We start from the raw sequence: 14,503 nt of genomic DNA, 5'->3' as shown, positions 1-14,503 counted from the left end.
TGTGACCTAGTGGTCAGAAGCTGTTTTGTCCCCTCCATCCAAGTGCTAGTCCCAGTTACAGTCTTCCAAGCTTCTCCTCTGAAGTCCCCTTCCCCGACTCCTTGCTTCAGTCTCCTTCTGTGGTCTCCTTATGCAGTCGTAGTCTTGTTCCTTTCCCATTTTATCACCTCCAACTCCCAATCTCAGTTTCCTTGCTGGACCGTTTTCATTTTCCCTTCTTCTCTAGGAACCTCACCTCAACCCTCTTTGCACCCGCCGTTTCATCAGCAGTTATTTTTATTCCATCCTCATTGCAATAGGTGGCTTCCTTCTCTGCACTGCCTAGGTGCAAAGAGGAGAACTGAGAGCATGTTCTCGGTTTTAGTGCCTAGTATTACAGCAGCCAGGAGCAGCGACTGCAAGAAAATTCCTGGTCATATCCTTCAATGCCTGAGCTAGACTGAATTCTGTGCTGGTGAAATTTTCAGTTTAGCTGCCAAAAATCTATCATCTCTACTGAAAAATCTGCAAGCTATTTTTTTTCTCAGAAAATAAAGACAAAAGCATATTTCCTCCTTATCTCATTCTGTAAAATAGCTGAAAAATGTTTTGCTGGGGGGGGGGAGAGGAGAAAGGGGGGATGGGAGTCCTTTGAGGCAGTCACCCAGCACAAAAACTTTCAATCTGAGCAGTTAAAATTTGGCAAAGATATGAAACCCTGTTTTTAGTGGGGGTTTTTAATGGACAGTACAAGACAAGCCAAACAACTTAATTATAGGTGCATTATGCCCTATACCCATAATATGTGTTGGGGAAGGGCAAACCAAGATATTTGTAAGAATATATATAAATAATTTTGTTTGTTTTCCCATCAATAAGAACATATTGTTGAGGTTGTATTTCAGAAACAGAAAAATACATTTTGGAAATATGTGAGCTAATAGAGCATGCTGAGCTTCTAATTTATTCCCATCTAGTGTTTATAGAGATAATTAGAAAAAGATTGCTTTAAAGTAACAGCAATAAAAATGAGAACTCTTTAAAACTCTCATTTATAAAGCAGGTTGCTTTGCACTTATTTGCCTTGAAGAATTTTGCGTTATTTGTACGCTGACTTACCATCTGTCTTCCTTGGCAAAACAAAAGGAAAAAAAAGACAAAATACGTAGGCTGCGGGTTAAATATTATTAATAGTATATTTTGCATGTGATGGGGCACTTGCAATTATCAGTGACCATGTGTTGAGTGTTCTTCACGAGGCTTGCTGTCATGCAATATGAAAAGCTATGCAAACTCCCTGAAACTTTCTAGTTAATTCCTAAATAAAGCCAGTGCTGGCATCAGAGAAAATTCAAGTTCCCTGTTGGGTAGTTCTTCTGTTTCACAGCAGACTCTCCCTATGACTGAAGAAGGGTGTTTGTGCCTGAAAGCTTTCAAAGAAGATTTTTTCCAACTATTTAGTTGGTCTAATAAAAGATATCACATTTACCTGAAGAACCCTTGTCTGTCCTGGTACCCTGTACAGAATCCATAGTTTTTGTCTTGATGATTTGTTTTTTGTTGAAACAAGTAGAACCATGCATACATGAACTTTATGAGTAATGACAAAATGGCCACTTATATGCACAATGGCATGAGACGCTGACTGTGCAGTCTCTACTGTGCAGTCATTTAGTACTTGCATACGCAAGTACTAAATGACTGCAGTAACTGGATTTAATGTGTGGTAGCATTGCCAAATGGCTTTTAGGTGACACTGATTGTGCAGTAGCTCGTTACTACCGTGCCATAGCATTGCATCACGTTTTGTGCCATGTGACGCTACTGCATAGTAATAACAACTACTGCACAATCAGCGTCTTGTGTAGATGTGGCCACTGACACTACCAGACATGGTATTGTGCTTGGATTTGTATGCATCAATTCCTAAAAAGAAGCATCAGTGCCCAGCTAAATATATAAATATTGAAGTGCAGCAATTTTTAGTCAGTGTTGCAAAGCTTTGGTGACTCTTCTTAAATTTCCAGCAGCAACCAAAAAGCTGTTCCTTAGCAGTTCCAGCCAGTGTCCAACTAATTGAATTTCTGTCCTTCCAACACATAGACTAAATAAATAGTGACATTTTCTGTCTTCTGAGCAGTAGGTCTGAGGAAAACACTTCTAACATTGAGAACATTTGTTCACCAGAGCGCCCCAAGGGATGACAAGGTCGAACGGTCACAAACTCCTGCAAGACCGTTTCAGGCTGGACATAAGGAAGAATTTCTTTACTGTCCGAGCCCCCAAGGTCTGGAACAGTCTGCCAGCGGAGGTGGTTCAAGCACCTACATTGAACACCTTCAAGAGTAAATTGGATGCTTATCTTGCTGGGATCCTATGACCCCAGCTGACTTCCTGCCCTTTGGGCAGGGGGCTGGACTCGATGATCTCCCAAGGTCCCTTCCAGCCCTAATGTCTATGAAATCTATAAATCTATGAAATTGGAATAGTCTTTAGGATTACTACTTCTGGCTGCCAAGCTTTCACTTGTTAACAGGGATGTGTGTTTGTATATGGGTAAAAGATGATTTTTTCTTACCTGAGACTAACAGCTTTGTATTTAGTATTGTTTGTTGGCCTACATGTAAGTGCGTGAACAATTTTCGAGCCCCAAAATATCTGCTGTTGATGGACCCCTGCGAGGCGGTGGTGGTAAGCAGGTGTGACTATAGCAGTGGCCCTGTGTGTCACCTTTGTGTGTGTGTGTGTGGGGGGGGGGGATGGAGAAGGTGGTGTACAAATATAGGCATGACCACAGCAGCGACTGACTGCCCTTCTGTGATGGGCACCACAGCAGCTGGCCTTGGGCATCACGCGGCTGTCTCAGGTGCACTGCCGCTTAGCTATGCCTCCGAAAGGGTGGTTTCATGCCTGAAAAAAACCTTCTCCATCTATAAAGATTTTATGCAATGAGGGTTTGGCACAATAGTTCTAGACAATGCAGGATTTGTATTTTAAAAATCTCCTTTCAATCTAAATCAGACATTTGCTTTAGTTTTTCATGGACCTTCTGACTGTTACAAAATGTAAAGTCCTTGGCATTCTCTATTTTTATTGAAGCTGGTGTTACCTATGGCAATTAGCTGAAGACCACTTTCCTATTCTCCTGCATATCAGAGATGCTGGGGACTATGATAGCCCAAGCCAGTTGGTGGTTAAGAGACAAATGAAAAATAAAATTTATAATCCTGATGGGTATTAACCTGAGGAAAGCCCATGGTATATTTTAGGGGTTGTGATGATAAAGGATGCTTTAATGATCTGCTTGACTAGAATTGCAACATCCATTGTACAGTATTGGAAAAGCCTACTCATTATTTTTCTTAAAGCATAAAGGTATTTTGATTAGTTTAATACTGCTCACAAGATAGCTGGATGTGACAGTTCCTGGGTTTGATGCTGCTTTAATTAAATAACCTGCATATAGCTGGGGGAAGGAAACTTCAGTGGCTCTTATTGCAGATTTGAGAGACAGGAGGGAGCTCTTAGAGGAAATCTGGAGTCCCCTACATGGATCAGAAGCATAACATAAAAATGCTTCCAGAGCAGGAGAAAAATATCTTGCAGTGAGAAACTTAAAGAACTCAATCTGTTTAGTTTATGAAAAAAGAAGACTCTGCAATGATTGGATTGAAGTGATAAGAATCTTCAAAGGAAAAGAAAGCAGACTGCTGAAGGGCCTTCCATCGTGTGGGGAAAGGAATAATAAGAACTAAGGGCTGGAAGTTAACTGGGATGCATTCAAATGAGAAATAAGGTGTGCATTTTACCAATGGGGGGTAATTACCCACTGGAACAAACTACCCACAGAGGTGGTGGGTTCCCTATTGCTTGATATCTTCTGATCAAGACTGGATATATTTCTGGAAAATAGGCTTTAGCTGAACACAGGTAGTAAATTCTCTGAAAATGTGCTCTGTGCATAAAGAGTAAATGTAGAGAATTTATGCTGCGTACATCAAAAAACATTAATCTCTGATTTAAGTGAAAATCAGTTTCCATATTCAGCTTTCAGTGTGTATACTGTGACTGGCATTTCCATAGCGAGACATGAATAAAAGAACAAAACCTGATGTTAAAAATGGCTCCAAGGCTTTGGCTATCATGTGATGGATAGAGTTATTAAGGGTAATAAGTTGTAGGAGTCTGTGAAGAGGTGATGTCTAAAATGAATTTGGGACGTTCTAGAGGGAGAAGATGGACATAACAAGAAGGGTCAGGAATGGAGCATGAACCTTCAGAAGTGATTTGCCTCCTACTCAATCAGAGGAAAAAGTGTTCAGATGTTTAACATGTACAGTAAGAGAACTGGAGGCTGAAGCTATCAGGAGGTTTCGTGTTCAAGACATTAAAGAAAGATGAGAATCCAGAGTCACAGTGAAAGCCAGTATGATGGGAAGAGGAGATTCTCTGAACAAGACAAGGAAGCAGCCCTAGGATACTTGTGGAAGGGTATTGCTAGCACAGAAGCCAAATTAAAAGCATTCAGTGACAGGAAGGGTCATGCAAGACTTTTTAAGCAGGGTAAAAGCACCTTTTTAGTGGGACTGCAGAGAAATCTAGTGGAGATAATGGTTATAGCAGGAACAAGGATAAGGAAGCAAAAGATGATGTTATAAAAGGAAATGTGCTGATGAAGAGGTGGTTTCTTCATACAGTTGCTCCTGGCTTTAAAGTAACTATGGAGATGTGGAATTGCTGCTAGATCTAGAGGGAATCCGTTAGTTTGTCACAATACAGCTATGGGGCAGTTTCTATCTTTTTGTCGTAAAAAAAGATGAGTATGACAATATCACAGCATTCAGTAGGGAAAAATGGAGAGACACAATGTTGGAGAAGTGGTGGAATTAATCAATAGTGAAGAAGAGGCATGGCACCTTAGCAGCACCTTCAGTTTAGGACCTCATTACCTGGAGAAAATAACAGAATATAGTACAGTAAGCATTCGTCCACGGGACCCATTATATAAGCATCACCAAACCATATCAATGTCTTGCCCTGGCAGTTGAACATAAACTAGAATCTATATGTCCAGGTGGGGCAGGGGATTGCTTTTGCCTGAACACATATGAATTTGCTTGTATGAGAGGTGTGGAGTCCTGTGATGTGACATGTACCAAGGCACCATGCTACCGTTCTGCTGCATGGCATTAAATCAGATAACAAGTGTCCTTGGAGAGATGGCACCATGCTGTCACACAAGATGCCAACACTTACCAGAGGGACCATGACATAGCACAGTGGCTCATTTTACTCACTGCTGTAAATGAAGTATCTTTATTGGCCTGGGGGGAGATTTTGGTTTGGTGTAGGGCTGCTTGAATGGATTTAGAAGCTGCAAGACACTTTGCAGTGCACCTATAAGGAGCATGGATGGCACAGGACAGCCTAGTCCACCATATGTTCCTGTTTAATAGCAGTTTATAAGTCTGTGGATTTTGCCTGTGGGATAACTGAAGACTCTGGGGTCATGTAAATTGAAACAATGCAAAGTTTATTGTGCCTTTAACTGAATTAAAATACCTAGAAACAAGCACAAGGGGATTCTTACCAGTTGCAGTTATTGGTTTTAATAAATATTTGCGTAATTGAATGTGATTTAATAAAAACTGTTTATTTCTACCCTTTTGGAGTGGGAGTGAGACTCCCTGGAGGAAAGGAAACAGAAGGGGGTTAATCAGAATAGCTCTAACTTGTTCTCCAGTGCAATGTTGAAAAAAGGCAGGCTAACTTGCTCTGACAGGTGGGGCTAGGGTTTTTTCTTATGGCATTTATAGTGGAAAAGAGAACAGAATCCCTATGCTAGATCCCTTCTTCCAGTGCAGCCCACAGCCAACCAGAGTTACCTTTTGAACTGATTCCTTAGAGGTGGGGAAAAGTTAGGTCATTGAATTTAATAGCAAATCTCCCATTAATTTTAATAAGGGCAGGAAAGGATTATAGGAGTTTCTTCACTCATGTAATAAATGACAGCATTCCCCATTTTAGTAGTGGCGTTGTGGTGGTGATGGTTAGGGGTCTACGTGAGGAGGCAGCTGGCTGATTTTTCAGGTAGATTGTGGGGCTGTCTGCCATTTTCATAGGCTCATCGTGGCGGGGCACCTCACACCTTATTGTGGCTGAGGCTCCTCGGTGGCTCTGTCCTTAGCCACAGATTAGCCACATGGGCTTTCCGTCATGTGGCCCTGACCCTCACTGCTCACTGGTTGTGAGGGCTGTCCATCAAGTGGCCCCATCCCTTGCTGATTGATGGAGAGGGGTGGGACCGCATGACAGGCAGTCCTCTGGGGAGCCAGCATTTTATTTTCTGTAAGGGTTTTTTTGTTTTGTTTTGGTTTGGGGTTTTTTTGCAGATTTTTGTTTACTGCACCGTTTGATGGGCAATGCTGTATTTTGTGATTTCCATGAAATCACCATTTCTGCAGGTCCCTAGTAATGGTCTAGGAACATGCAGGAAATACAGTTAGAGTTAGGAAATACAATTAGACAAGGTCATTGTTCTATCTCATATTTGGCTTGGGCTATATCTGCTTCATTCCCAGATCTGAGGGATGGGCATTTTGTTCCAGAAACCTTATCTAATATTTAACATATTTCCTCAACTATAAAGTTGGTCCAGAAAACATGTCACAAAACAAACTGTTTCTTGAAAACTCATTTGCTTTTATAGTTTAGAAACAAGACCTACATGAGTATGTTTCATAGAAACAGAAAGCCATACAAATGATGAAATGTGTGTAGTTCCTATCTAATCTAATCTATGTATGTGTGTGTATGAGTGTGTTTATCTGTAAACTTCTCAGCCTGTTGCAGTTATTGGGTGATCGGTTATTAATTTCAGTAAACTCAGGATTTCACCTAGTACATGTATTTTCATATTTATATATTTTATATCTCTACTTTGTGCACAAATATTAGATATTCATATTAATATTGTAATTCAGAAATATGTGCAAAATTGAGTCCCCTCTACATATGAAGCTAAAGGTCCAATGGGATCTAATAGATGTCATAGACATTAGGGCTGGAAGAGACCTCATGAGATTGAGTCCAGCCCCCCTGCCAGAGGCAGGAAGTCTGGAGGGATCAGCTGATCCCAGCAAGAAAAACATCCATATGCCTTTTGAATGAGTCCAGAGTAGATGCTTGCACCACCTGTGTGAGGAGTCTTTTCCAGACCTTGGACATCCTAACTGTAAAGAAGTTTTTTCTTGTATCAAGTCTGAATCGGCTTTCTAGAAGTTTGTGGCTGTTAGACCTAGTTATTCTTTGGGTAGTCCTGGTGAACAACTGTTCTCCCAGATCCTGATGCAGCCCCTTATATACTTACAGGCAGCCACAAGTACCCCCGAGCCTTCTCTTCACCAGGCTGAAGAGTCCCATGTCCCTCAGCCTCTCCTCATAAAGCTTACTCTCTTGGCCTTTGTTCATATGCATGGCTCTCCTCTGGACTCTCTCAGGCTTATCCACATCTCTCCTGAAGTGGAGGGCCTAAAACTGGACACATTAGTCTGGCTGCAACCTCACTAAGGCTGAGTAAAGCGGGAGGATAACATGCAGTTCACACGTGTGCATGGCAGGAGATGTGATTGTGGAATAGCACATTTAATCCCACCACATCTTATTGCTGATGCATGGGGAGCCCCATCCTGGGCTTTAATCCCGGGCTTTAATTTAATTACATTCCCATTGTGTTTTATTGCTGGTGCAGAGGGAGCCCAGGATTGCTGGCAAGTTCTCCATGGCTGGGAGCCCCATGCATGCCAGTTATGGGGCTACCAGCTGTGGGGGCACCTCACATTCCTGGGGCTAGATGATCACTGCAAGGAGGTCCTCACCAGAGGATCACAGTGATCCACCAGCCCCGGGGGTTTCCCACACCCAGGTACCCTACAGATCATAGCAGCCATTATCCCCAGGTTCTGCGAGTGCAGGAAACCCCTGGACTCTGGGGATCATAGCTGCAGCAATCCTTAGGTCTCAGGGTTGCAGAAAACCCCTGGACTGTAGCGATCATGGCTGCTAGGATCCCTAGGGTTTGGGGGTTTTGCATTGAGCACAGTGCACCTCCATGACTAGGAGCCCTGTCAACTGACATGGCTCCCAGCTGCAGGGGAGCCGCGATACACATGCAAATTAAAGCTCAGTAGCAATCAGCTATAAAGTTAGTACACATTTTTGAGATTTAACTTTATAGCTGGTTGGAGCATTTTATGATGTAATAGCTATTTTGCACCTGTAGCTTTTCTTTCTGCAGAGGGGCGGCATTATTTAAGGGCAAAATCATGTTTGGCTGTGGTAAGCAGGGAGGCAAGGTCTGGACTAGGACTAAATCTAGGTGTTTCTGGCCAGGGCTGCAGTTCCCTGGAGGCTGGGTACACCATTTGCTTTACAAGGGCAATTACGTTGAGCAAGTGGGAACTGGAGCACCAGTGTATTTGGCTGCAGTGATGTCTATATAATACCTGACGCCTGAAATTCTGGAATTTGTTGATTATGCTGCCCAGACAACAAGAAAACTTGCATCCTTCCCCACCACATCCAGCGGTGGTCCACCTCCAGCTGCTGGAGGAAGTCACGGTTGCTTGGGGTGGGGTCCTGCTCAGCATCCAAGTAGTGCTGCTGCCTAAGAAAACTGAGTGCCACAAAGCGAAAGGCAAGTGAAATCTGTGTGGGTTTGGACTTAGACTTGAAAAGGTTCATAACAGAAAAACCCATGTAATTGTTTAGTACCTGTAATGTGTAGATGGGGCCAAATTTAAATCTCTATGCTCTCTGTGCGAACATAAAACCTTATATACCCAGGATTGCTTGGAAGGAAAGTATGCATGTAGATATTTATGCATATGATTTCAGTCCATGTTGCTTTAATAACATCAACATGTTGTACATAGACTGAGAAAAATTAAATTCCCTGAGGCTGTCAGTAAATACAGTAAGTCTGTATTCCATTACTCCCCGCCCCCCCGGGAAAAAAACCCAAAAACTTGTTCAAATGAAAGCACCTGGACAAACCTAAGGGTTATCTTTGGCATTGACTTAATATGTCAGTATTTCAAAAAAATATCCTTTTTTCATGCTTTGTTTTGGGACCAGATAAAAGCCTTCAGAATTATACAGCCACTTAAGAGATCAATTTTCAAGCCCGGATTTAAGGTCATTATTAATTTTTTTAATTTAGTGGTGACATTGAATACACAGAACAGGTTTGTTACCCAGTAATTAATATATCATTTTGCTCTTATTGTTAGAATGGATTCCTTGCTTTAGTTAAAAGAAGACAGTGCATCAGAAGCTGGCTGCAGCATCCAATTCATGTTGTGTGCATCTTGGGATCAGAAATGGAGCAATTTGGGGTTTCATTTGGGAAGGAGCTCTTCTGTAGTTAACGATCATAAATCTTTTTTACTTACCTTTGCAAAGTAAAGTGTATGGCTGTTAAAGTGTGACATTAGTTTCCTTTCAAATGAGTGCTCAAGTAGTTCTCATTTAATCATGTGATGCTTGATGGTGAATTCTTCAGAAAACAAAAGAAAACCATCTAAATCCGCAGGAACATTTAACAGTAATGTGATTGACACAAAATCTGTTATAAAACAGTGGTTGGCATTATGTTAGCCAACTATCCCTGGTAATTGCAATTCACAGTTAATTATCATCGCTGTTGTTGTCTATCCCTAGTAGTCCCTCCTAGTAACTATCTCTGGTAATTGAAATCACAGTTATTTATGTCTAATTTCACTATTTCAAGGATTTCAGGGGTAATATGACCAACCTGCTTAAACTTCCTTGTGCGGTAATGCTTTCATAGATGTATATATGACATCATACCCTGTCCTCTGGATCTGGAAAGGGCATTCTTGAAGTACCACAATGAACTTAAGTTCCTTAAGGGCTGTGACTTTACATGCTGAATCAGAGGAAGTCAGTAACAATTACTGATGGGGGCCCTACCAAAAAGAGCCTTGCAGTGTACAGCACAGAGTACAAATTAACATTTTTAGGTGACCTGGCCATTCTGGAGAGAGGCACTGTAATCTACTGCAGCAGTTCTTAACCTCTTTGATCTCTCAGCGCACCTCCAGCCCCTCACCCAGATACTGTACTCACCTGCCTCCCCACGGCCAGCTGCCTTCAACCCCAAGTTCAGGCTCTACAGCAGGAGCAAGCGATTATTTCAGGTGGAGGGCCGCTTAACAAATTTTGGTGAGCTGTCGAGGGCTGCAAGGGTATCCCTGCCCCTTGACAGGTACCCCACCCCCTGGTCACCATTTTGGGACTAGAAGCCCTGCTCCTAACCTGTGACCTTGCCACCGGAAGTTCCTCCCCTTGTCCCAGCAGTACTCCTTTTGGGGGCGGGGGAGGGGCATTTATCTTGGAGCCAGAAAAAACCCAAATCATATACTAAAAAAATCAGACATCTACTATAACTTATTTTGGTTCTGATTATGGCCAGGACAAAATATTGTTGCCCTGATCTTTGTGTGGTTGCATCATGTATCTAGAGGCAATTACACCAAAGCTCAAAATACAGTCTTACTTTTGTATATTGTGGGGGGGAGGGGGGGAGGTAAGAGGGTGTATGTAGGGGTGTGGTTGGGGAGAGTGTGTGTATGGGATATGGATATGGGTATGGTAGGTGGGGGTGTGGAGAAGGATTGGGGTTGAGTGTGAATGGGTGTGGGTATGTGTGTGGGAATGGTAGGGGATGGGAGTGTGTGTGGACTCTGGAGGGAGTGGGTGTGTTTGGGGGGATGGGGTGGAGTGTGTGGGAGTGTGTTAGTGTGTGTAGGTATGGTGGTGGGTGGGAGTGTATATGAGGACTGTGGGATGGTGTGGTTGTGTTATGGAGTGTGTGGAAAGGTGTGGGCCTGCCTGGCCCTGTAGTGTGCAGCTCTCTGTGCTCCCACCCCAGGCCCCGGTCACAGATGATGACAGTGTGTAGGGCCAGCCCCACCCTGCCCTGTAACACACAGTTCCCATCCAAGTCCCTGGCCACAGATGGCAGTGCATGGGGCCCATACCATGTGGCCCCTGAGCTCCTGGCCCAGTCCCTGGCCACATGTGATGGCAATGAACAGGGCCAGCCCAACCTAGCCCCATAGTGCACAGCTTCTGCTTCCCTGTAGCAAGCAGGGCCAGCCTGGTTGGGCCTCACAATGCACGGCTCCATGTGCTCCCATCCCTTTCCACCAGCGGGAGGCCCTTGCTTCAGCCCAATGCAGACCTGACCTGCATTCCCAGGCTTGCAGGCTGGGAATAGCATTAGGGGAACTAGGCACAAACTCTGCCAGGCATAAGCTTCTCATCTCTAGGTTGGGGCTGGGATGGGTCAGGATCAGCTGCGGTGGTGGGTGGTTGTTTAGCAACCAGAGCTGTACCTTCTGTATGGAGGCACCAGCTTGCAGAGGGGCAGCGAGGGCCAGCATTTACAGAGAGCTCACAGAGGGGCCTTGCGGGCCAGATGGAATTGCCTGCCAGGTTGAAAGCTGCCCCCGGGCTGTATTTTGCCCACCCTTGTTCTACAGCCGCTCTCCCTCATGGTCTGCTTACCTGGCTTACTATGCATACACTGACCTTGACCTGTGCACTCTTGTTCCATAGAGGAAGCAGCATAGCTTTGTTCATTAAATAGTGAGCAAAGCAGTTACAGCTAATTAGGTGTCCTAGAGCCCTGTGCTGGGATGCTTACAGGAGTCCTGATGCAGGGGATATTTTCAGGTGGTGGAGAGCAGCCACCTTTCCCTCTCCTGCTACACTGAAACCTGTCCACAAGATTTTTATGGGCCACTGTTTGAGAACTACTGGTCTAGTGGATGGGGCACAGAGCCTGGATTCCAGGGAGCCAAATTCAGTTCAAACCTGCTAGGTGTCCTTGGACAAGTGACTTCATTACGTGTCTCTGTTTCTTCTTCCATATTTTTTCTGCTTGGCTCCTTAGACTGTGCGCTCAGCTGGGTGGGGACCATCTCACATGGCCACAATACCTAGCATAATGGAGCTTGCTTTGGGGGTTTTTAGACATTGCTGTACTATGTAAATAACACTAACCTTCAGTGAAATTGATGGCCCAAATATGTACGTGCATAAATTCACTGGGAAAAAGTAGTTTGTCAAATGGAAAAGGATACAATGTAACGAGTGTGGAAGAAGATGGATGGAACAGTGGCAGTCTCCTTTTTCCTCCATAGTGCATTTCCTGAACAACTGGACTGGGTATAAATTGTTACTGAGTGACCTTGCTGTCTTATTTTGAATTTACAGGGCCTGGCTTATAGGGCTTCACAATTGATTGAATGGCAGTCTAGGTCATGGGGCTGTGTCTTGAGGCAGACTGCTGCTCCAGTGCTTCCATCCTCTTCTCTGAGAGGGGCTATTTTCCTCTTCCTAGCTCTCTTGTTGGCAGGTTGTGTATCATGGAAGTTACATGGCAGCAGTGTACCATGGGAAATAAAGTCCAGCTAGGAAATATGGACCTTAGAATAGACAGCTGAACTTCAGATCCCTTAAGGCACTGTGGTGGCATATGTGTGGTGTTTGGCAAGCCTTTTTAGTGTCCAGTTTTTCAATGGAGGTTGAAAACTGACACTTTTCATTGAACTTTATTTAGTTGAAAACCCAGTTTTTTATTATAAATATTTTCAAGAAGATTTTTGGTCAATACTATAGCATCATGTAGTGTTTAAACCCGTACATAACGATTTCTTTTGGTTCTCCTGTACTTCAAGTAAAGAATATCAGAAATATAGAAGGAAATAGCTCTCCATCTGGGTATGGTTTGACCATCTCCCTATGCAATATGGACTTCCAATCTAGCTACTCTGGCCTGTTCAGTCCGCGAGATCTCAAAATTGAAAACGTTTAGAAGTCATTTGTAGGTATCTTATTAACTAATACCACTTTTGGAGCAGCCGGTTCCTGATGAAAAATCATATAGGCTTCCTCCTTAAGCATGGAAATATTGTAGTGTTTTGAACAAATGCTTAGAAAAATTGAATTTGGCATTAATAACATAGAACAACATTAGAAAGAAAACCAATCTTTGTGATTGACATTAAACATGGTAAGGGTGATATAGGATATCTTTCTAATCTAGAGCACCAGCGTGCAGTATACCAGTAGAAAGAAAATATGTGGTTATAACTGAAAGGCTAAAGTAGATTATGAATGGAAGAGAGAATGGAGTAGAAACTGAAGATTACTTTAGGGCCAGGGAATGAATCTTTCACTGAAACCTCAGCATTGAAATCCAAAGATTTAAAAATTAGTATTGATTGAAAGTTGATAACAACAGTTTATCAGTTTTACTGGGCTTAAACTAAAGTTAATGAAAACTGAGGATATCAAATGATTTAATCTGAAAAACTATACCTGATTCTTCCTACAAGATAAATAATAAGATGGACGTATTTCCCCATAAAGTGGCAAATATAAAATGTTCCTAAAGATATACGTATGTACCGTATCTTGGCCTAGTGGCCTGACTGTTTCCTGAAAACTCTATAGTAGCTGATGGCAGATGAGGTTCTTTGGGTGAATCTGATATCTGATGTGTAGATGAGCAACATATGAATCTTCAAGGCAAAGTAACTACCATATTTTCTCATATAGCACATCCCAAAATATAATAAAATATACACCTTGTTTTTGAAAGGAGAATGAAGTAAAATAGAGCTGTCCTTATAATAACTGAGTTGCAACAGCTTGGGAGCTGAGCCTGCTCTTTATTCTGCTTCCTGTAAATTGCTACAGATTTTACCTTGTTTCACCCTGTACATGGCAGAACTTGCTCTTACTGTTATTTCTCGCATATAAAGTATATTCCAATTTCCAGCAGCTATTTTTAGGGGAAAAAAGGTGTCTGTTTTATGCAAGAAAATATGGCATTCTTTAAAGCATCGATTTGAAGTGCTTGGGAACCTTAGGTCTCTGGACAGGAAAAGATGCTTGGGAAGGCATTGAATGCTTGGAGGGTGATTCACTGCCTGAGCACAATGTTGGGGGTATTATTGCCTAGTTAGCCATAGTGTTTCCAAGATACTATCTAACACAGCCCCATTGTTCCAAGAGCTGTTCTCAAAGGGATGCATAGTTGTAGGACTTCAGCCATTTACTGGCTCCTCAATGGAAGCAGTCAAATTTTGGGTTTAATTATAGGAAATAATGTTGGTCTTGTGTTGCCCCAGTAGGAGGTTGGGAAGCAGATTTTAATTTTGAGTCAAGATCTGCCTCCAGTTTTGCCCCTACTCCTTAAAGGGACTTACCGTAACATAGTGTTTAGTCACCCATACAGCTGTATCGCCTCACTCATTAGAGAAGCAGCACCATGAAAGGAAAGGGAAGGGCAGGGAAACAGCAACTCTGTGGAGATGACTTTTGTTTGTGGTGTGCATCTGCATTGGTAGGTGTTCTGCATTTTGAGCAACTCTGTGGCTAAGTACAGACAGTCAAAAAGCTTGAGGCTAAAGTGATTCATTTTTTGCAG

General features: G+C 42.9%; 1 protein-coding gene and 1 pseudogene across 5 annotated transcripts in view; both read left to right on the top strand.

Annotated features, from left to right (window-relative positions):
- Positions 1-14,503, top strand: part of FAT3 (FAT atypical cadherin 3) — a 661,489-nt gene that overhangs the window by 231,120 nt on the left and 415,866 nt on the right. The gene's annotated exons all lie outside the window — the stretch shown is intronic.
- LOC149875331 (histone H2A.J-like) lies at positions 8,304-8,682 on the top strand (annotated as a pseudogene).

This window comes from Crocodylus siamensis, chromosome 1 (assembly GCF_052110815.1).
Source record: "Crocodylus siamensis isolate JL-2025a chromosome 1, ASM5211081v1, whole genome shotgun sequence".
Classification (NCBI taxonomy): domain Eukaryota; kingdom Metazoa; phylum Chordata; order Crocodylia; family Crocodylidae; genus Crocodylus; species Crocodylus siamensis.
This window is presented reverse-complemented; position numbering and strand designations above follow the sequence as displayed.